Source organism: Vanellus vanellus (genome assembly GCF_965231255.1).
Source record: "Vanellus vanellus genome assembly, chromosome: 2".
NCBI lineage: Eukaryota > Metazoa > Chordata > Aves > Charadriiformes > Charadriidae > Vanellus > Vanellus vanellus.
The window spans coordinates 63,958,240-63,980,209 of record NC_138906.1 but is presented as its reverse complement, the minus strand read 5'-3'; the positions used below and the strand labels follow the sequence as shown (position 1 = coordinate 63,980,209).

General features: G+C 40.4%; 1 protein-coding gene across 1 annotated transcript in view; it reads left to right on the top strand.

The window, feature by feature from the left end:
- Positions 1 to 21,970, top strand: part of TRAK1 (trafficking kinesin protein 1) — a 115,769-nt gene that overhangs the window by 21,927 nt on the left and 71,872 nt on the right. The window contains exons 2-3 of the mRNA XM_082498974.1: positions 3,878 to 4,170; positions 20,934 to 21,128. The gene's annotated coding sequence lies outside the window, so the exon portion shown is untranslated. The remainder of the gene's footprint in view (positions 1 to 3,877; positions 4,171 to 20,933; positions 21,129 to 21,970) is intronic.

Sequence of the window (21,970 nt, the reverse complement as noted above, 5' to 3'; positions counted from 1 at the left end):
TGAGCTTTGGCCCTTCTGATTTTTTCCCTACATCGCTTCACTACCTCTTTGTAATCCTCCTGGATGGCCTGCCCTTCCTTCCAAAGGCCGTATATCCTCTTTTTTTCCCTAAGCTGCAACACTAGCTCCCTGCTTAGCCAGACCGGTCTTTTTCCCCGACAGCTTGTCTTACGGCACACGGGGACAGCCTGCTCCTGCGCCTTTAGGACTTCTGTCTTGAAAGACATCCAGGCTTCCTGGGCTCCTTTGCCCTGGAGGACTGCCTCCCAGGGGACTTTGTCAACCAGGCTCCTGAAGAGCCCAAAGTCCGCTTTCCGGAAGTCCAAGGTGGCAGTTCTGCTGACCCCCTTCCTTGCTTCTCCCAGAATTGAGAACTCTATCATTTCGTGGTCACTGTTGCCAAGACGGCCTCCGACCATCACATCCCCCACAAGACCTTCCCTGTTTACAAACAACAGATCCAGCAGGGCACCTTCCCTAGTTGGCTCTTTCACTAGTTGTGTTAAGAAGTTATCCCCAGTACCTTCCAGGAACTTTCTAGACTGTTCCCTCCCTGCTGTATTGTATTCCCAGCAGATGTCCGGCAAATTGAAGTCTCCCACGAGGACTAGAGCTCGCGATCTTGAGACTTCTCCCAGCCGTTTATAGAATATTTCATCTGCCTCCTCATCCTGGTTGGGCGGTCTATAACAGACTCCTACTACAATATCTGCCTCGTTAGCCCTCCCTCTGATCCTTACCCATAAACACTCAATCCCATTATCACCATCATTTAGTTCAAGACATTCATAACACTCCCTGACATACAGGGCCACCCCCCCGCCTCTCCTTGCTTGCCTATCCTTCCTGAAGAGTCTATAGCCATCCATGGCAGCACTATAGCTATGTGAGTCATCCCACCATGTTTCTGTGATGGCAACTACATCGTAATTACCCTGGTGTACAATGGCTTCCAGCTCCTCCTGTTTGTTGCCCATGCTACGTGCATTAGTGTATAAGCACTTCAGCTGGGCTATTGGTCCTTTCTCCTTTTTACTGGAGGGAGCTGAAGTTCTGCCATCCCCAGACATCTTCCTAAGGAGCCCGGTTACGCCCCCTGTCTTTTCCAAGTCTAGTGCCAGCACCCCACTTTCAGGCTTTTTGCTAGCAACCTTGGATCTATCCCCATCCCCCTTCAAACCTAGTTTAAAGCCCTGTCAACGAGCCCCACCAACTCCTGCCCTAAAACCCTTTTCCCCCTCTGAGACAGGCTTTTGCCGTCTGTTGCCAGAAGGCCTGGTGTCCTGAAAAGCAGCCCATGATCAAAGAACCCAAAATCCTGCTGACGACACCAGTCTCTGAGCCATAAACTTATAAAGCAACTTGCAGTGATGTGGCCAAATGTATTCTTGGTGAGAGGTGTGTGGCCGATAAAGTGGTGAATGAGTAAAGGTGTTCAGGTATGTCAGACGTTGAATGTCAGTGTGTCTAGAAAAGTTACCAGATCTCAGATTCCCAAAACGCACTTGAAGGTTTTTTTACACACAAATCTCACTTTGGTTATCAGTCTTATTTCATTTGGTAGTGTTGTTATGTTGCTGGCTTCCTATAGTTGCTAAGGCAGGGCATGGGGACGAGGGGAGAGGAGGGCAAGAAGAGCTGAAGAGTGCTGTTAATGCTTTCGGTTACTTACTCCCAGACATGCCCTTCTTCATAACAACAGACTTAATCTAACAGTTTCCCAAAACAAATGTGATTCACAGAGGTGTGGTAGCAACTAGGACAAAATGGAACCCTTTAATCAGTCAGTCAGTGCATTTCTAGTATATTTTCTTGTTTATAGCCTAATCTGTTTCTGTCTCCAATGCAGAGGGGAAAACAAAGATTTGCATTTTGATTGCAACTTCATTTGAACAAGTAATTTCTGATCTCAGTAATCTCCCCCTTGTTATTCCTAAAGGGCCACTTGAAAGGGGAGTGTTTTAAAAATAATCAGTACAAGTGACCCCATTGTTCTTTTCAGTATGTACTGTGATAGCGCAGGAATAATGGATGCTCTGCAGGGGAACCATAAGATTTTCTGTTAAAGCACTCAAGTGAAACTTTCTCTTTCTGCAGCTACCACAGTAGAGTACTATTTGTATGAGAGTATGGTATCATAAATTTATCACCTGATTTAATCTGTTCCTGTAGCTGTTGTTATTATTATTACAATATACAGGTTTTGAGGCTCTTGATCTGAGAACTATTTACAGGTTAAGTGGTACCATGCAGAAATACAAATGTATAGAATTGAGACAGACTTAAGGAAATGTCATTTTGTGTATGATGAGGTTTTTTTCCCCCAGAGTTTATATTGCCCATCCATTTTCTAGTTGTGGTGCTCTGATTTCAGTGTAAACAAGTCCTTGTTGATATCCTCTGACAGGGGGAGAGAATTTTGCTTTGTTGTTCTTATGCCTGTAGTGAAAGTGAAAAAATAGGTTGAGAAATGATGATGCTGGTACAGTGTTATAACTTTGTTGCAAGATTTCTCTGAAGTTTACTCTCAGAAGGTCTAGAATGCGTAATGTGTATCTTGACAGTTTAGAGACAGAGGCTTGAGTCTTGCAATGAGATTCTAGAAATACTGTCCCACTTTGGTGAAGTGACGCTATTTACTAGAAATGCCAGAAAATAAGATGCCAAAATCCCGAGTATAACTTTAACAGCAAAACAAGATTATCTGGACATGTTCCCAGAGATTAAAGAGAACCTTTTTTATAGGATTCTCCAGAGAACTTTTATTTCTAGTTCTCAATGAAACGCTGGACATAGCATGTTCTGTTGCTGCACTTGCATAGTGAGTTGCATCCACACCTGCTTGCGGACCAGTGCATCGGTGCCTTCTTGGTGGCTGTCTTGGCTGCTTTTCCCATGTCGTCTGGGTGTTCTTGTGTGGCTTGTTCCTCAGCTGCTGCTTATGCCTTGTAACTACCACATATATAAAGTCTCTTTTTTCCTGCCTTTCAGGTCCTTTCTCTAGTCTGGTTTTCTGCAATCCCATGATTGTATTTTCCTTTCCTAGCAGTAATGAGCATTTGCATATTTTCTTACACTGCTGATAACAAAAAGCAGTACCATACCACCAATTGTTGCAGTGCCTTTAACCCCTTATCCAAAAAGTTTGGTGAAGTTTTTGGGTAGGTGGTGTCCTTCATTCCTTCTCTGGCCAATTTAATCTTGCTGGGGGCGTTGGTATCTGTCTTTGAGGGACTTTGTTCCCTGTTTTCTGCTCTCCAGTGCTTCAGCCTCAGTAACTGGATACCCCCTTAATGCAGTGCACCTTGATTTCTGTTTCCTGTGCGCTCTGTAAAGGGAGCAAAGATGTCAGCTGGCAGTGAAGGGCTGGGCTGTGCAGGGTGGCCCAGTGGAGAGGATAAGCCTAGCAGCGTTACAGTATAAGCTCCTAATCATTTCTGTATTGTTTGGCATCGGTCAATTTCAAATGATGATGTTATTAAAGTGTCAGTAAATCAACCAGTGCTGTGCAGTTTCTCTGCACAGTGTCTCTCATGCAGCAAGCTGGGTTACATAGAGCTTTCCCTTGGCCGACGTGAGAGAAAGCTAGTAGGTGAATGAGCCAAGGTGGATGGACTGTGCTTTCCCCAAGTTGGGTTAGGCAAAAGTCTGGATGTTTAATCAGCCATTAGTTAATAACATTGTACAAGGAATACCGCTTTCCTACTTGACACGACTGTGCAAAGTTAGGCAGCTGCTCTGTGAAGACTGTTTGGTTTTTAGTATTCACAGAATTTGTCGGGTTAAACTGGTCTTTAAGGAAAAGAAAGTTATCTGTTCTGATTTATGCTGTTTGGAATGGCGTGAATTGAACATTTGTTTCTTTTGTGTTTTGCAGACTTCTTGAAGCCAACTTGAGCAAAGAGAAAGAATTCTGTTTCTGCCAGCCAGACCCAGTCTCCAGTGCTGGTCCCCCTGATGGCAGTTTGTACAACCCTGTGAAACCTGCCAAGCTGGACGCCACAGCTTTGCACGACTGCACTTTGGCCACCACTGTGCCTCCTTCGGAGCTGTCGAATCATGCAGTCCTAGCCTGTGACACAGGCATTCATGAAGAGCACTATGTAAGTGAAGCAGTAGAAGATGATGTGCCAGACTGCAGAGAGTACAGAGATGCCTGCACCATTACTGGTAAGCTGTCACATCTTTTATCTTGTGAAGGGTATGGAAATGCATAGTTAAGCTTCTGTTCTTAAGCTGTTGGTGAGATATCTGGTTCATGGGAATGTTGCTGTTCTGCACATTTTTTTTCTTGTTTAAGAAGTGATTTCACAAGCACCTGGATTTTCAGTGAAAGCACTTTGTAAGGTTTAAGGCTCTTGCAAATAAGCTTGACCAAACTAGGATACTATACTTATGTGCTTGGGAAGTTGAACCATTTCAAGTTTGTTTGGAAAATAAACCAACTAAATGTCAGGAATGAGGGGAAGGAAATACTGCAGCTTAAAATTATGGAATGGTTGTCCTAATGTTCAACATAATTTAGATTTTTATGTTGATTGCTTTATGGCAGAAAGGAATGGGAGAAACAGTATGCAACGTGTTTTGACCATGTATCTTTTTGCTTTTCAAAACAATTCCATTTTTGTCACATTAACTTTTATAGTTCCAGAACTAATGTGTAAGGAGCAGCTTCTTCTGCATTCTTGTATGAAAAGTTAAATGGGTTTTTATCATAAAGTTCATACAAATAAATGGAATATTTGTTTAAGTGCGGTATTTTAAGTAGAATTAGATTTTTAGTGATGTGGTCAGCTGGCCCAATTTTTCTGTGTTTGAATAATCACTGTAACTCAGTTTAGTCATGGATATGGCTATGAAATGACAGACAGTTTCCATTCCAAATGCATGGTTTGTTGGCTGAGCTGTGAAGCTGCTTTTAGCTTAAAGTGACCTTGCCAGTTCCAAGGTCTTTTGGGAATGTTTGAGGAGTCAGCTGAGTTTTTGAGAGGGCTGAGAAAAATAGAAATAAGACTAGGGCCCTTCTAATTGACTGGCATGTACCTTTATCCTTAGTTACTTCCAGCCATTTCTAGAATTGTTTGTAGGTCAGAGAATTTGTTAATGGTGACCATCAACAGATACTTCTGTAATATGCCTTAACTTAGCTCAACCCAACTGTTGTGTAGTTACTAAGGGTTGGTATTCTGAAAAAAGAAAATAGAAAGGAGAGATGCTCTGCGTGTCCATCCCTATTCCCTTGGGAAGACAAGCAGCAGGATTAACACTAAAATCACTTTCAGTCAGGTACGCTTCTACATAAAATAAATGTTGTGTTAACAGAAACTAACTCCCTATCCTTCATCCCCTGTCTGCATGGGTTTAGAGCTTGTTTATAAATGGGTCACTCTTCTTACTGCCCTGTAGGTATTTTCTTGGTAGGTAGACTAGATAACATTACATAGGTGCATTCCTGGTGGGATAACTGTTTTCCAGGCCTCTTGTAAAAGGATCTTGCTTGCAAGTTGTTCTGTTGGCTGTGTCCTATCTCCCCTCCTCTCCTCCGCTGTTAACAGGAAGAGATTAACTCTGTTTTTCTGTTTCTGACTACAAGCCCAGACAACCAACTTAAATGAATTGAGATGCCTTCTTGATCTGTGGTTCCTCGAAGGCAAGGCAAACTCTGGTTTGTTTTTTTTCCAATTTTTAAAAGTAGCTTTTGTTAAATGGAGGTCAGTGGATGTCTTCCTACCTCACACTCTTTCAAGCCTAATGCAGTTTCTGACTCTTTCTTCTTGCTTAGTTGTCAACCAAGCGTGGTTTACTGATTGATCCTATAATGTTTTTATGAATTAGCTGTTGTGCAGCAGCATATTTGTACTGTTTGTGAACTGGAGAAAACATGGTAAGATTTGCAGTAGAAATAGTGGTGGGTGGTGGTTTTTTGTTTGGTTGGTTTTTTTTCTTTTTAAATGGATTTTTCCAAGTTTCAGCTCTTTGCTGTGCTTTTTAAAGGTGTCAAAGGGCACAGACTGGGAGTTAGGAACTGGTCTGACGCTTTTGTAAAATCTCTATTTTGTCAGTAGTAAATGCTGGTATGCAGCGTACACTCTTGAAACAAGCAGAAAGATAAATACTTGCAGAGGAGTAAGGATTGTCAGAAGCTTTAACATGAAGACTTTGTGTAGGTCTGACAGGTTAGCACTATTTACACTTTTAAGATATTTAGTGGGAAAGAAATTGCTCATATCAAACCTGCATATACTGTAATTTTTCTTCCAATGCCAAGCCTTTACTCATCCTAAAGCAGGTATGTTCAAATTCAGCAATCAGGGGTAATCTATCTTCTTTTAGTCTAAGACTAACACCTAGAGATTATTGTAAAAGTCATCTGCAAAAATTCTTGCAAATAAAGGCTTGAACACAGTTAAGAAGAAACTGGGAAACTGAGTTGCAGTGCTGTGTGGTGATGCTTTCTGAAACATAACCAGCTAATGGTAATGTAATTGGAGTTGACTCTGATATAATTTGTTCTTAGGTTTAAGTTGTATGATGTGCATATTTTGCTCTTTTAACTTTCAAGAAGTCCATTGATGCTCAAAGAATTTAAAATTCTTGCTTTTTTTTTTCTTTGGTGGTGGTGTTTTGTTTTTTTTCCCTTTCTGTTTGCTGGCAGTTTGCTGTTTCAGCGTTCTCTGTCAGCAGCACAGTTTTTCCTGCCTGGGACCTGAGACCAGATGTAATGTAGCTGAGGGTGCATTGCACATCCTGATTGTGCTAAGCATGTTTTCTTGGATACAGAGTTGGTGTAAACGTTTCCTGTCCCCAAACCACCCCAGAACTGTGCTTGTGCAGATTTCTGTGGGAGTGCAGCTGGAGGTATTTTAGGCAACTGGTCTGGATGGAATCCCAAAGGGGAGATGAGGGTTACGTTTTAGCTTGATCACACCTCTGATCTGTTCTACTGTGTTGCCTAAAAGCAGTTATGTTGGTGTAACTGAGGGAATGAGCACCGGGGATGGGTGACAAGAAACAGTGAGGTGAAAAGTTTCCTTAAGCCGGTGTTACCTCTGAGTGAGGGACAGCAGCCCTAAAGACTTCTTCTTTCCCACTGAATTTGATAGTAAAGTGATCCAAAACTCATAGTTGCTATAACTGAAGCGCTATGCCTGTGCAAGTAGATGCTTCTGAATCTGTGCTAATTTGAGCATAGAAGGGTAAATGAAATAGAACAATTGATCCATTTAAAAAACAAAACAAAATTAAAAAAAAACACAATAAAACAAACAGAAGAACTCCAAAAGTTGTTTGTGAATGTTTTAAGAGTTGTTATTAAAAAAAAAAAGTTACTGGTAGAGCACATATTTTCTAAACACTAATAGTATTAAAACTGAAAATTAATTCAGTAACTGCTGTAGTAGATTTTGTTGGTAATTATTACTTCATTTTGGTTCTTGTTAGTAAGATTTAAGAGAAAAGTTCAATGTAGCCTGACTTACAGAGTTTCTACTGCTATCACTTGTGGAGCTCCTATTGGTAAATGGGCAGGAGGAGACTCGAGTCCCAAGGTTGGTGGACAGTGGGGCAACACTGTATGACTTGGAAGTGGCAGCTGCTACTACATGTGTGAGGCACCTATCTTGTCCCAGTTGTTTTTTCCTTTGAACTCTTCTTTTTCTTGCTGCTACCATTCACCTGAGAGCATAAAGATAGGCATACGGATGTAGCACCATCTAGTGTCCCTTTTGCAAGAAAGAGAATCGAAGTGCTATTGAAGGTGTCTGTGTTTTCCTGTAATTGCAGTGCAGATCTGGATACTTCCAGTGAGGTGATGATGGACACAGCAACTGGGTTTGGGTGCTTCCTTCTCTGTCTAACACCCGCTGTCCTGTTTTTTGGTAGACCAGGAAGGGCTGTGATCCTAACATGATAAAGCGGAGTATACTAAGTTGCTCAGTAGTCCAATTTTGTGAATTATGAAAGCCTCATGGTCTGATTGCCTCATTTTGTTGTCCATCCAACTGCTGTCAGACAAATCCTGTCCTTCTGGAAATGGAGAGTACAGTGGAGATGGAAGTCTGAAATACCACTGGAGTATAAATTTACTCTTGTGGCGGATGTCTGGCTGCCAGAGGTTTGGGGTTTTTTTTTTGTTTTTTTTTTTTTTTGTTTTGTTTTGTTTTGTTTTTTTTTGTTTTGGTTTTTTTTCTTTGTTTCTCTTTAAATGTGCATAACACAATATTGTTAGCCATCTTCAGGAAGTTAACTTTCAGTCTGCTTTCTCATGTCTGAAGTCTTGCTATTCGCAATGATTTTTGGCATGATATACTTTGTAATCCAAGAGCTAACTGGTTAATATGCCATGTAGGTTTCCTTCATCGTTCTCTGAAAAGGGAGGGAATGAATGGACTGTGATTTAATTGGCTAGCTCCTTCATTAGTTTGCATGGTTCACTTGTTCATTGTACTAATTACTCTTTCCAAGTGCATGTAGGGGTGTGTTCTCTGGCTGTCCTGTTCTGGGCAATTCCCTGAGGGTTCTTGGGAAATTCTTTGTGGTGACAACCTGTTTTGTGTCTTTATTTTGTTTGTAATTAACATAAGTTGATTCTTTTTTTTTTTAATAAAGTTACATCACTGCATGGGTCAAACAATGAAATCCTTTTTTCTCTCAGCTGGGAAGTGTCTCTGAGAAGGGTTGGTATTGTTTGACCTTGCAGATAGTGTAACTTCTACCTTACTGCACCGACTGCAATGGTGGGTAGTCATAACATGCAGAGAAACCAACTTTTTCTTTCTCTCAAGCCTCATGCGGTCTCCTAGCAACAAAGACATTTGGGTGCAGAAAGTTTTCTCTGGATTTTTGTCCTGCCTCTATCCTTATTCAGGCTTTGATTATGTTTGCATATGAAACAGCTTCTATTCTCCACCATCAAATGGTACTGGTCTTCATGGCAATGTCAGCCAGTTTTGATGGCTAACTAATCCTACAGATAACCAGCATAATTCTGACCGCTTCTTCTGTAGTCACTTAATTTTAAAGGGTATGCCTAGGGCATATAGAATTTCCATTCCAGTCCTGTCCATCCGTCCCCACCAATTCTTGGTTTTGTTTGAAAGGCTGAATTTCTATGCTTTCTGTTCTGAGTCTGATGAAACATGACTGCTCTAAGATAACTTCTTACGGATTTTGGTAATACAGGTTGTTACTAGAATGCTTTACTGGTGTTATGTGGAAGATGGGAAAATACTGTATCTGTGGCTGTCCTGCTTTGGGTGTGTGAGATACTGCCAGACCTTGCATGCTTGGTATTCTGAGAATATTGAACAGGCTGCTTTGGTTGTGCTTGGTATTTGGGTGGTTGTCCTCTAAGGACTAAATGGTTACAAAAGTATTGATAAAATAGTAACAGCTTTGAATGTCTTACCTCTATTTGAACCTCTCCGAGTTCTGTTGTGGATACCTTTCTCTTCTAGTGGTTGTTCCCTACACAGCATAAACTTGCTCTAGCACTTGCTTCTTTTTCAGTTCCTGTTTTGGAGTACTTCCACATTTTTCTCAGTTTTGTTAATAGGAGAGAAGAGGTGTAAGATACTGCTTGGTGGAGCTGGAACTCAAATTAAGAATGTAAGAAATGCTCTCCTGGGTTGGACCAGCTGGCTCAGGATTGTGTTTCTGACTCCAGCAACAGCAGAAGCTGGGTATGGAGAGCACGCGCGCAGCCACTCTCAGTAATTCATTCTCAGCGTAAGTATCTCCCATCACACAGAGCTGTTGCACTAGGGATATAGAGTACATCCCTGCCTAGTTCTTTTAGCATCTACTTAGTGTTGGACCATGTGTGTGACTTTGTCTAAAACCTTTCTGAATCTGCTGATTGTGTTACCATGAAAGTTCATGGGTTTTGCTGGCTGTGTGCAGTGGTACTTAAACCTATTTCTCGCTGGTTTCTGCCAGTATTTGTTTTTCTAGTTATGCAGGATTTGGTGGATATCAGTTCTTCATTCCTCTTATGATTTCATCTTAATGATTTTGAAAAACCTCCACCATTTTCACACCCCAGCTTTCTCAGTCTCTCCTTTAAAAACTTTGAGAACATGGGCTCTTACCTCAGTTTGTTTACTTTGCTATTGCTGTCAGCAGTCTCATCTCATAAGTTTGATTTAATTATGGTCTCTCCTTGCTGTTCTTTCCAGCCACTTCCTATAAGCAGATATTGCTAAATTCTGAGCACTTTTTCTTTCTCTAAAGCACACCAGAAATGCTAGTCCTATTAAAATGAGATTGCTCCCTCAGCATGACTGGAACTATTCTATGAGTCTGACTAGTTCTGCCTAGTGTACTCTTAACAAAATGATCTTATTGTCTATTCCTGCTGCATCATTGCCTCTGAATTTTCTGGCTGGCTTTTGGTGGGTTGTCAGTCAACTTCACACAGCTTCTCCTTCCTTCCCCCCACCCTGGCTTCCCATCAGCTGTTTTCCAGCTCTTACCCTTTGCCAATAACTTAATGTTTTCTCTAATTCCTCTCCTGTGACAAATTGTTATGCTACCTTTTAGTCTGTATCCCAGGCATACTTTTTTTTTGTTTGAAGGAATGATCTTTTTGGTGTTTTTCTTTTTTTGTTTGGTGGGCTGGTTTTGTGTGGTGGTTTGTTCTCTGCCCCTCCTCCCCAGCAGAAATCTGCTGCTACTGCTATGCTCCTTATCCAGCCCTCTTGATTACTTTTATCATACTAGGAAGAGGAGTGTATGTTTTTTAGTGTAAACTGTCACTTCCAGAGTTACTGTAAAAGCAACTGCAGGAATTACTGAAGTCCAGTGGGACCTTTATTTAGTTTGTTTCTAGATTTCCCTTGTTTTGGAAGCACTTGTCTTTCTAAATGTCTACTTTATTTGGGGTAGGGAAGAGCAAGAGCAGTAAGTATTCATCAGTGTTCCAGGTTTGTTCCTTGCAGAAAGAACTCCTGAAGGCAAGTGCCTAGTGGATTTTTTGGGGATGTTTGATTGTTTTGTGGTTTTTGTTTTCCTGTTGTAGTGTGCTTAAGTAGTACTGGAATACTAAAAAGCTACACTTGATTATTGGTGTATATAAATATGTGAAAATACTTTTATTCCATAATTTACCTGCATAACATGCTAACTGAGTGCAGCTTTACCTTTCTCCCTCAATGTACGGGTATGTGTCCATCACGAATCAACAAATTTTCCCTTTAAAGTCAACATCTGTAAAGAGCAAGCTACATAAGAATTATGTTTTGCTTGTGATTCTAAAGCTTCACTGACAGCCATTGTTTAGGGGCTGGCACATTCTGTAGCTGGGCTGAACAACAAGCAAAAGCAGGACAATTGCTATTCAGGGTTTTCCGACCTCAGTGATCTATCAATGGATTTTTGAGTCATTCTCAGTCTGTCTTGGCAGCTGGAAGATCCTAATGGTTAATGAATGTGTTTGTTCTTACTGCTGTTGAACAGAGCGTTGCCAGCATGCATTTGATACATGAATAGCTTTTGTTCTTGCTCTAAAAGAATAGCTGTGGTGGTGGAGTTTCCTTTTCTTTTCTGTTTAATGTAAAAATAAAAGCACGAGTATGGCTGCATTTATCTACAGGGAGAAACATTTCCATACGGAAGCAAAATTCATTTAAATTTATGGCATAATATGCAGTACGGACCTAATAGTTTAATGGCCTCTCATCACCAAGATCTGTCTCACCTTTTTATACCCAGCAGGAATGTGTGTGTAGGTTTAAACCAAAGCAAGGAGACTTTAACCTAATAAACAAGGACATTCTTCGCATTAGAACTGCAGTTTCTAGCAGTTTTACTTTTGTTAGCTTTAATGTTCCCAGGTTTGTCACAATATTTATTTGGTGTGTTTGGTTAAGCCAAGTTTTCTCCTGGTTTACTTCTTCAATATGCTTTCAATTGTCAAATTTAAGTAGAATTTCCTACCAAGGAAGGTAGCATGCGGGAAAGAATAGTGCTTTATGTACCCAAAAATGCAGATGTAGGCTGAGTCCAGTGACTTATCTGAGAAGACAGTTCCATGGCTTGACCCTTGCCTGCTGTGGCAGAACTGAAGAAACAGCATTTTTTCTTCCTTTTCAGCTGGCAGCCTGTTTGTAATGATTTTTCCTGCACCACATTACTCTTCTGGATAATATTGAATGATCTGATCCTTCATAACAGTTCTCCTTTGTAGGAAAGGAAGAATTGTGATTATGTTCTGTGCAGCTTCATCGCTTTTGCACAAATCCTTTAAAACTTTTGGGGAGAAAGGATGCTTTCTTTTTCAGTGATGAACCTGTATTTGTTTAGGGAAAAGAGGGTGGGAGAGGGGAAGAAAAGCAAAGTCTTGAAAGTCTTTCTCCTACAACTCCTAACCTTGCTCTTATAGGTGATGTTTGTATGTATTAAAATATGAAGTGGCAAAAAACTGAAGTTACACATGGTATTATATAGAGAAGATGATGTGAATCCCTGTATGGGTGCTTCATTCTTCTCCACAGGCTGGACTTATCATCCAGAATTCCTTTTCCATGATTCGGTGTGCCTACTTGGCTACCATAAATACCACCTGCCTTTCCTGTGGTGCCCCATCTACACAAGGTGGGAAGTCCAGTTGCGATCTACGTGTGGAAGAGAGAAAGCATTGTGGGTGGTACTGAGTTACAGGTCAGCTGAAGCCTTGCTGTGGCAGCCCAGAATGGGAATATCTGAGGTTGTCATGGGGTCTTTTATTTTCCCATGGAAGACTGGATTTCATGCAGTATTTTCCATGTTTAGAGGCAGAAGAACCACTGCTTAAATGTAGGTTTGGTTAAAGGTGTGGCAAGACTTGCAATTCCAAAATCCTGTCATGCCGGTCAAGTTACAGAAGCTGTCATGGCTGTTTTGAGGAGTCTTGAGTTTTAAAGGTACGAGACGGCTTTCTTGTTGAAGAGGTTTACTTCCAGCAGTTTGACTTTACAGCCAGCAATGAGACTTCTGATGTGTAGAATGCTCAGGCTGCCTTTCCCTTTGGGCAAGTCACTGAGATGGGGGGACGGTGAATTTTCTTTTTATTAGAAGTAACTTTCTTTGCCCTAGAAGCTAATCACACACTTTACATTAAAACACATGCATTGTGTGTGTGCGGTTCTGAATTCAGCAGTAGTATTTGTAAGACTTCAGTATAATTAGCCATGTTCTGGTCATCCTAGAACAGAAATTGAATATGAATATGGTGAGTTCTGGGGATTTGCCTATTATAGGTGCAGAGTAATTGTTAAATAATGTTCAAGAAATACCTTAATTCTGGACCCCAGTTAGTACTTAATGCCTGTAGAACTCAAATAATGGATGACTACAGGCTACGTTTCTCTTTTCAGTAGACTAGTTAGCAGCCTAATTGTGAGGTTGAAGTTTCTTATCTACCTTTTGCATTTCATTTTTATGTAGATCTGTTCACAGTGGTAATGACTAGTTCACTCCATTCTGTGATTGTGTAAAGGACAGAAAACATTGTGCAAATGAGGCTATCGGGCTTCTTCAAGCAGATGTGAAATACCTGCTGGAAAAGAATTTGGATAAAGACTTGTCTCTGTTGCTTCCACCCCTGGAATATGAATAGGCTTTAAGCTTGTGGTCTGCTGAGAAAGGAGAATCCTAATGTGGTCATGGCCTCTTGGTTGGTTGTTGAGCTAGATTAGGTGACTTTTCATGGAAGCAGTTTCCCGAGTTTTCTCAGCCCAATGGAATGGGATAACTTTTCACGTTATGGAGTTGCATATTTCTTCACCATTTTTGAAATGGGGGAGATACTGAATACACTGCGAATTTTAAACGGTGCACCTCCTGCTTAAGTAGTAGAAAAATCTAATGCTCTCTTGTGTGACAGTACATGTACTATAGAATTTTATGTCATTTTACATACAGAGATACAAAATTTGCCAAGTGCTTAGTGATCCTTGGTTCCTGAGAAGGGATGTAGACTTTGTGTTCTCTATGTGTATATGCATCACATGAAGTAAAATCAGCAGTCAAGATACACTCGTGCTTAGCATGAAATGGCCTCAAGTTGATGAACTTTAATTTCTTGCATTACATGTGGCTGGACTTTAGCCTCCATGCAGGAGCCTCATCCTCCAGAGAAACCTTCCTTTTACTTAACTAGTAGGGAGCCAGCACTGGAATTGACCATTTACAGGTATTGTGTGCGTTTTTCTTTTTTTTTTTTTTAAAAAATAATTTATGTATTGACTGGCCATTTTCAAAAATTTTTTTCAAAGAAGTTTCTCTGTTTTAAACTTTAGAGAGCTAAGTGTCAAGGGGGAGTGAAGTATGTGTATGGGAAATGGGACAGGACTGAAAACCAGGGAGAGGAATAGGTGGCTCCCTCTAGTAAAGTAGTAGACCTCTTCATTCTTCCTGCTTTCTCCAGAGAGTTTCCTTGTTTCTCTCGTGTGTATCTGTTGCTGTACTCTTATGTACTTCCCTTTTCTCACCTGCCTCAAAAGGTTATGATGAGTTACAATGTTTTAATTCTATTTTGGGAAGTGAAAGAATTTGTCTATAAGTGACTACTAAGGCCTTCTTGTTTAGTGGGTTTTTTTGTTTGTTTGTTTTGGGTTGTGGGTTTTTTGGGGTTTTCTTTTGTTTAAGAAGGAGAGGGTATTTAGACTGTCCCTTTCTGACTGTGGGCTCAGTATCAGCTGCTGGGTGTGATGCAGTGGAGTCCCCTGGAAGAAGTTAAGGGTGGGTGGGTGATACAACCTGATGATCAAAGCTTGTGTTTTGAAAGTTGCTAAGTAGCCCAGCGCTTCCCCAAGGTCACACCTAGAGTGTAGCTGTTGTGCTGAACAAGCTGCTTCTGCACAGCAATTGTTTCCCTTTTCTCGGAGGAGGCACTTAAGGGTAGCACAGCATGTTTGCAAGGTGTTGGCCTTCATCAGGACCATAGCTCTGAAGGACGGTGCTCTGGGAATGATGCTGTCTCTGGGTAGTTTTGTTTTGTGGTCTTCCTTGTCTTGACTGGTGTGTTCTGGCCTCTCCCTTCTTGAGCACAACCCTGACCATAGCATGGTTCATGGCAAGGTTAGGTTTATGAGAAATTGTTTTGCTTCATTTACATCAATGGGCTGTAAACGAGAAACTGGCTGACAAAAATGTCATTGGTGGTTTAGGGGTTCGGGTAATGAAGCACTTCTTAACGCCAGGTGGCAGCATCTCCTGCCAGCAGGTTCTGCAGGGACCTGGAAGTCCTTTTAACCTTGAAAGAGGAGCCTCTGCTTGAAAACAAACCAATAAAACCATAAAGATTGAGGATAGTTTGGACCAGAATTCAGACAGATACAAAATAAATATTTTATGTTCCATGCAATGACTCTACTGATAAGCTATGTTATAGTGGTTTCTAAAAACTCATGGAGATGACAGGGTTTGAGATTTTTAGGGTGTGTCTTCTCCTTGTACGTGTTTTGTGTATGCTCGCAGGTTTTCTTTTTTGTCTTGTGTCTGTCCGTGTCCAGTGTTGTTTGCCCCCCGTGTCCCTGTCCCCCCCCCCCCCTTCCCTTCTCTTTGTTTTAGGTTCTTTTATCTGAATTTATCACTACTTTTGTGTGAAAGTTGCTGCTGAAATAGGTGCTCCTTGTTTATCAGTCAAGCTAGGTTTCATTTCTACAGTAAGATATGACTATTGAGTCATAGCTGTAAACAGGTGAAACCCAAGAGCCTGATAGGTAATGGAGTTTGACAGGTGAGCTGCTTTAGGTGACCGTGTTGTCTGGAATGAGATCTTCAAATCTGTCTACGTGTGGTTCATGTTGAGCTTAGCTTGAGTTGAAGTTAGTTCAACTGAAGTTGAGTTGCTTTGTCATGAGGTGCTGGCGTAGTTCCTCCTATCCACATAACACTGACAGCTGAATATATACGTTTAACACTGTATGGGAAGTGACCTAATGTATTGCATGGCTGTGTGAGTGCATGATGAAAATGGCAGTAGGTGACAGCACCCTGCACAATATCTTATGAACTGGGTGATGTTATGTGCACAGAGGGGGAGTGGCAGTCCTTGAGGTGCTGTGCCCCTTCGATACGGTCAGCTCCTGTTGTTTTAGACCTCTCACTCCATTTTCTGTTTGATCAGTTCCTTGCTCACTTGTCAGCAAAGGAGAGGTGTAAGTGTACATCCCAAAATAACTGAGTGTATTCTTATCCTCCCTTGGTTGCCCTAAAAATTATGACTTTTTAAATGGATAGAGGTGTTGGCTAGAGGGGAGGGAACAGATGAAATAATCAAAATTGTCCAGATTAGTAAGTCTAATAATTCATCTAAGGAAATGTAAACAAGCTGAAACAATCAGTGAACCTTTAGTGGCTGTCTTCAGTTGTGAGGGAGATGGTGGAGAGGTTTAAGATGCTCAGAGAAGGGGAAATGCGCCAGTCAGTCAAATGCCAATGTATTAAAAGATATGGAACAAGATAATAAGTAATCCATTAATAATTACCCAAGAGGTACTGAAGTAAGAAGAAAAAATGCAGAATAGAGCTCAATGGGAGTGTTCTTCCCAGTTTTGCATCTTCTTTATTGAAGGGGTAGATTAGAAATGAAGCAATAAAATCATCAGAGGGGAAAAAAAGAAGTCTGAAAGAATTTGGTTTAATCTCATTTAGAAACCATACAGAGAAATAATGTCAAAAAAATCTTGTAAAGCAGACCAAGGAACTTTATCTTCTGAGGAATAGGGTGTGGAGGAATATATTTTGCACCAAAAAGAGGTGTGGGTGTTTGTATATGTGCCATGTTTAAGCTATGAAGAAAGGAGAGCACTAGAATGCATTACTTGCAAGAATAATATGGAAAAGAATGAAAACATTTTATTTGTTTATATAAAACTATTTCTAGAAAGTAATAAAAGCTGCAGACTTCTACAGTATGCAAGAACCTTAGAAAATCTTTCTTAACTCTTGTCTTTCAAAAGCAGAACCTGGAATGACCCATACTTTAGTAAGAATCATGAGTTCATAATTCATTTAGCTATGTGAGTTTTTGTAATTTGCTTGTAGAAGTTTCTATTTGCCAAGGATGTCCAGAAAACTACAATTTAAAATTGCTTAGACAAAATCTATAAGAGTAACTTATGAGGATATAGTTCAACTACATTTTGTTGTATTGCTTTTATTAATGCTCAATTAATTCTCTTAGGTTTATTGTGTTATATTTAACTCAATAAAATGAAAGTACCATGTAGGGTAAGAGCAAGTGCAACAGTTGGAGTTTTTTTTCCTGCTGACCTTCAGTTAACTTGATCATAAAACATAAATGATGTCTTAGGTATTCTGAGTAGACAACTTGTTTAAGTTACAGTATCTTTGCCATTTAATCAGAATTATTCATAAAAACTATCTGGAAGCACAATCAGCGTCTACTATAAAATGTTAACTGGTGTTTCAGGATGGGGGATGGTGTTAGTGGGCATAACTTCTCATGACAAGTGACTGCACCTCAGAAAAGGGAGGGGTGAAAAAGTGAAGGGGAAGACTGTAATTGTAGCACTGAGAATATTGCTCTGATTTAAATGGTGAACTAATGTTTAGTCATACACAAGTGTAATTACAGTGTCCTGTTTTTCTAATTAGGCAATTACATCAGAGCCTGCCTCTGTTTCCTGCTGGTATACAGATTTTAAAATCACAGTAGAAGTTAATGACAATAGCATCATAATAAGTTGCCTTTCCAGTTACTCATTAATATCTTTTCCAGTTGTTAGACCTTTTGAATTGCTCAGAAACACTCAAGATTTGTTATATGATAGAATAGAAAAATTGTCTTGGCTAACTTGTATTCCACAATAATTCTTACTTACTTACTGTCTGTCCTTCATGTTCTGGTGGATGTCTTTTCCCTGATAAAACTGTATGGGTTTCTTTTGTGTTTGCATGTGTGGGGTTTGGGTTTTTTGTGTTGTGTTTTTTTTTTTTTTTCTGTTCCTATGTTTTATTGGTAACTTCTTTTGCATTCCATTTTCTGCTAGTTTTTATGACACAGTAAACCATTTTACTTCTCTGCACAAAATTATTTGCCTGAAACTTTCTCTTTTCATCTATAAAGTCAGCCCATTTCTTTTGAAATACTAATTAAAAGCAGAAAGACACTGAAGGTTTGAATTTTTCAAACATTTTATTTTCACCTCAGTCAGGCTGTGTAGACTCTTATATTCTTCACAAGAGGCGAACTAACATTTCAGCCAAAAAAACCCCAAGACAACACCAAAAAAAATGAACCACATAGTAATGACAGTGAGAGCAATTACCTAACCCAAAGATATATAATCTATATCTACATATCTAATATATTTAGATATGGATATATAAAAAATCCTTATGTGTATGCATATACACACACACATACCTTTGAATGCTTAGTTGACATGAACAGGAGTTTTTTTAGAAGATCAGCTGGCTTTTCTGAACTCAAATGGTTGTAGGCACTAAGATGGATGTTGTCAGCAGTTAAAAAGGTAGCCAGAGAAGAAGAAAAGTTTGTATTTACAGGTTACCTCTCAGCTTTGGAAACATGGAAAACAGGTCTTGTTTCTCTGTGTAAGTAGTCCTCTCAGAGGGCTGCAAGGGCCTCTTAACATGATGTGTGCGGGCTGACTATTGCATTGCATGGAATTCCATAAAAATAGCATTGCTACAACATGAGGGTACTTAATCCTGCTAACTTTTGCACATCCGCTTATGCAGTGAGGTTTGGAGAACACTTACATATGTACAGCAGTTAGAAGAACAGCCTGGATGAAAAAGCAGAGAATACCTCGTGGTAGATAATAGCAGACTCATTGGACTCTAAGGTATAGTGCAACTTTCCCAAGTGGATTTTAGTTTTAATCAATAGGATCCCCTAAAGGATGTAGGCAGGAGATTAACAGTATGAGTTCATCTTTGTATCCTCTGCCCCATTGTCTGATAGAACAGTAACCTTCTTGCCATCTCAAGTGCTCAAGATGATGCATATGACAATGCAATTTCTGGATTAGAAAGATTAAAAAAAAAAAAAAAAGTAGTAATTGATGGTCTATAGAAAAGTATGTGTTATTTCCCCATTCCTGCTTCCCCTGCCCTGACAGAAGTTAATTACACTAGCTTGCAGTGGAATTGCAGGTCTGCATCAGTCCTGCAATAATGATTTTATCTCTTATGAAAATAGGTGTCTTTGTCAGGGAGCAGCAGGAGCAGCCCTGCCAGCAGCTGAGTGTGACCACAGGATGGGAAGCGTGGGATCCTCGTTTGACAGAGCCCAATTCCTTTGTCCCTGAGTGGGGCAAAGGTGCTGGCAGTAACAGTTAAAATTGACTCTCTGGTGGTCATCAGACAAATGTCAGGTACCATGTGGATCTATAGTCAATCCAGGAAGCTCAGGCAATGAGTCAGTATCAGCAGAGGACAGAGCTGGACACAGACCTACCACACAGCACTGCACAGGGGAGGACAGAGGGCTTGGGTTTAAATGGGGCTCCTGGGTCACTGGGCAGAGGGTGCTGGGCCTTGATGAGCTTAGTCAGGGCAGTAAAGGTCTATGGTGCACTCAGGGCCTTGACAGTCTTCGCCATTTACTGTGGAGTGACTTTCAGGAACAGTTATGGCACTGGTTAAAGATGGAGCTGCATGTGAGCAGCCTTCCTTTGTGATTGCCCTTCTAAAATAGGTTTAGATAGCTCTTTCTTATTTTGTGTGTGTGTGGGGTGGGGGTGGGGGGGGGGGTGTGGGTGGTGGTGGGGGGGCTGTGGCATTCTCTTCTTTTTGTCCTGGCATGGAAATAGGAGTGCAGATTGAGGCCCTAAATATTTATGGGAAACATACCAGGGGTTGCTCTGTTTCCTAATAATTATTTAGCAAGGCATTGTAGTTAATTTTATATGGTAATTAAAATATATATATTTAAAATGATCGTGCCTGTTTTGGGTATTCACATGCGCATGCACAGAGAATTCTTCATTATAGAATACTATAGGTTGGAAGGTGCCTCTGAAGGTCATCTGTTATGATATCTACTCAAAGGAGGTGTTTTAAAGTGAGTGCTCATGGCCTTGTTTAGTTGAGTTGCCAGTCTTTCCAAAGATGGGAGATTTCCCAGCTTCTCTGCACCCCTGTTCCCATGTTTGACCGTCCTTTTGGTGAAAAAGTTTTTATGTTGAATTGGAATTTTCTGTGTGAAAACTTTCAAGCTCCCTCTTGTCCTAAATTTAAATCTCCAATTTTAATTGCAACATTTTTGCAGTTGTTGATGGCTGTCGGTATCCATTTTTAAAACTGTGTGCAAACTTGATATATTTGTGAACATGAGGGACTGATATCACAGAATGCAGGTCGAGATAGTGTCGAAAGGTTCCCTAAAAGTTCTTTCAACCAACTCCAACTTTACCAGTGCATCTTAGGTGTAAACTGTGACACTGTTTCCTATTGCAATCCTGGATTTCTTTTTCTTCAGAAAAATCTGCCAGCAGCAAAGGCAAAAAATATAGTGGTACTGAACTGTGCTCAATGACCAAATTAAGGAGATATGTAAAGATTGCAAACTAAGAATAATTTGTCAAGTAGAACATTAAAATGTAAATTCCTGTGTGTATTAGTCCTTTCTCCATACCCAGGTAGTAAGTACCCTGTCTTGGTCAATGCTCACTTGCTCTCTATTCCCCGCCAACCCCTACCTTATTCTTCAATAGATGAGCCCCTGCTTCTAGAGGTTGGGGTTTTTTTTCTCTCCATGCCCTTGTGCTTTCTGCTAGTAAATAGGCTATTTTGGGATCATTTGTGCTAGTCATATCTTCTAAACCAATTAGTACCCAGCTGTTTTCTACATGCAGAAAAATCTTGCTGATGTCAAAACAGACAGACATATTTGCTAGCTTGTATGCATGGTGCTCAATTTAAAGTAACTAACAGAGATTGTCCTCTTCTCTTACTAGATGTGTGCAATAGTACCAACCTTCCTGAAGTTGAAATCATCAGTCTACTGGAAGAGCAGCTGCCTCATTATAAGCTAAGAGCAGATACAATCTATGGTTATGACCACGACGACTGGCTTCATACACCTCTCATTTCCCCTGATGCGAATATTGACTTAACAACTGAGCAGATAGAAGAAACCTTGAAATACTTCCGTAAGTCAAAAATTCAGAAATTTTACTGATGAACAAATAAGATAGTGCTATTTTTGTTATCTTCTCTGAAGAGTCTATACAATTCTGTTACAATTGTGGAAAGCAAGAGAACTGTTTGTGTTTTATTGCTTTTGTCTTCAAGTTTGCAGAAGACAGAAACCAAAGGGAACATTTAGTCAGCAACAGCAGTTGCATCTGTAATCTGTGCATGAACTTCTCCACATTACCAAATATTGGTGAAACTGAAATACTTCTTTTTGCTTGTGATCTCTCTGGCAAGAGACTGAAATTTCTGTACATACACAATATAGAAAGTTTAGACCTATATCATATTCTCTGACATATTGCACTGTTGTCTGATGGCACTGTGTGCTGGCATGACACAAAAATCATTTTTCTGCAGCTTACGCTTCTAGGAGAGACTTCTGAAGAACCAAAGTCTGAGCATTTGGTTGAGATGGATTGTCCTTTCATTCTTTCTTTTTTGCATATTTGTACTATTGGACAAAAAGGTACCTTTTGTGCCTGGAGGGAAAGCATGTAGTGGTGTGACCTTCTTTTTTTTTCATCCTTTTGTTTGAGCCAGTTGGTTTTTATCATGGTGAATGGATTAATGTGTCTCTGGGTTCTTCCGCTGTGGATATTGACTTAGCTGTGCAAGTAGAGAAAACTTGTATGATTCATGCTCTAGTTGCTGATTAATTGGGTCCTCTATGATTAAAAGACTGTTCCTTTCCCCCCTCCCCCCACTCCATGGTTTCCCTTGAATGTGCAATTTTGTTGCGCTTCATGTTGCGTCTTAAAATAGTCTACAGAGTATCAGGCCAATAGGTTTTCTGCTA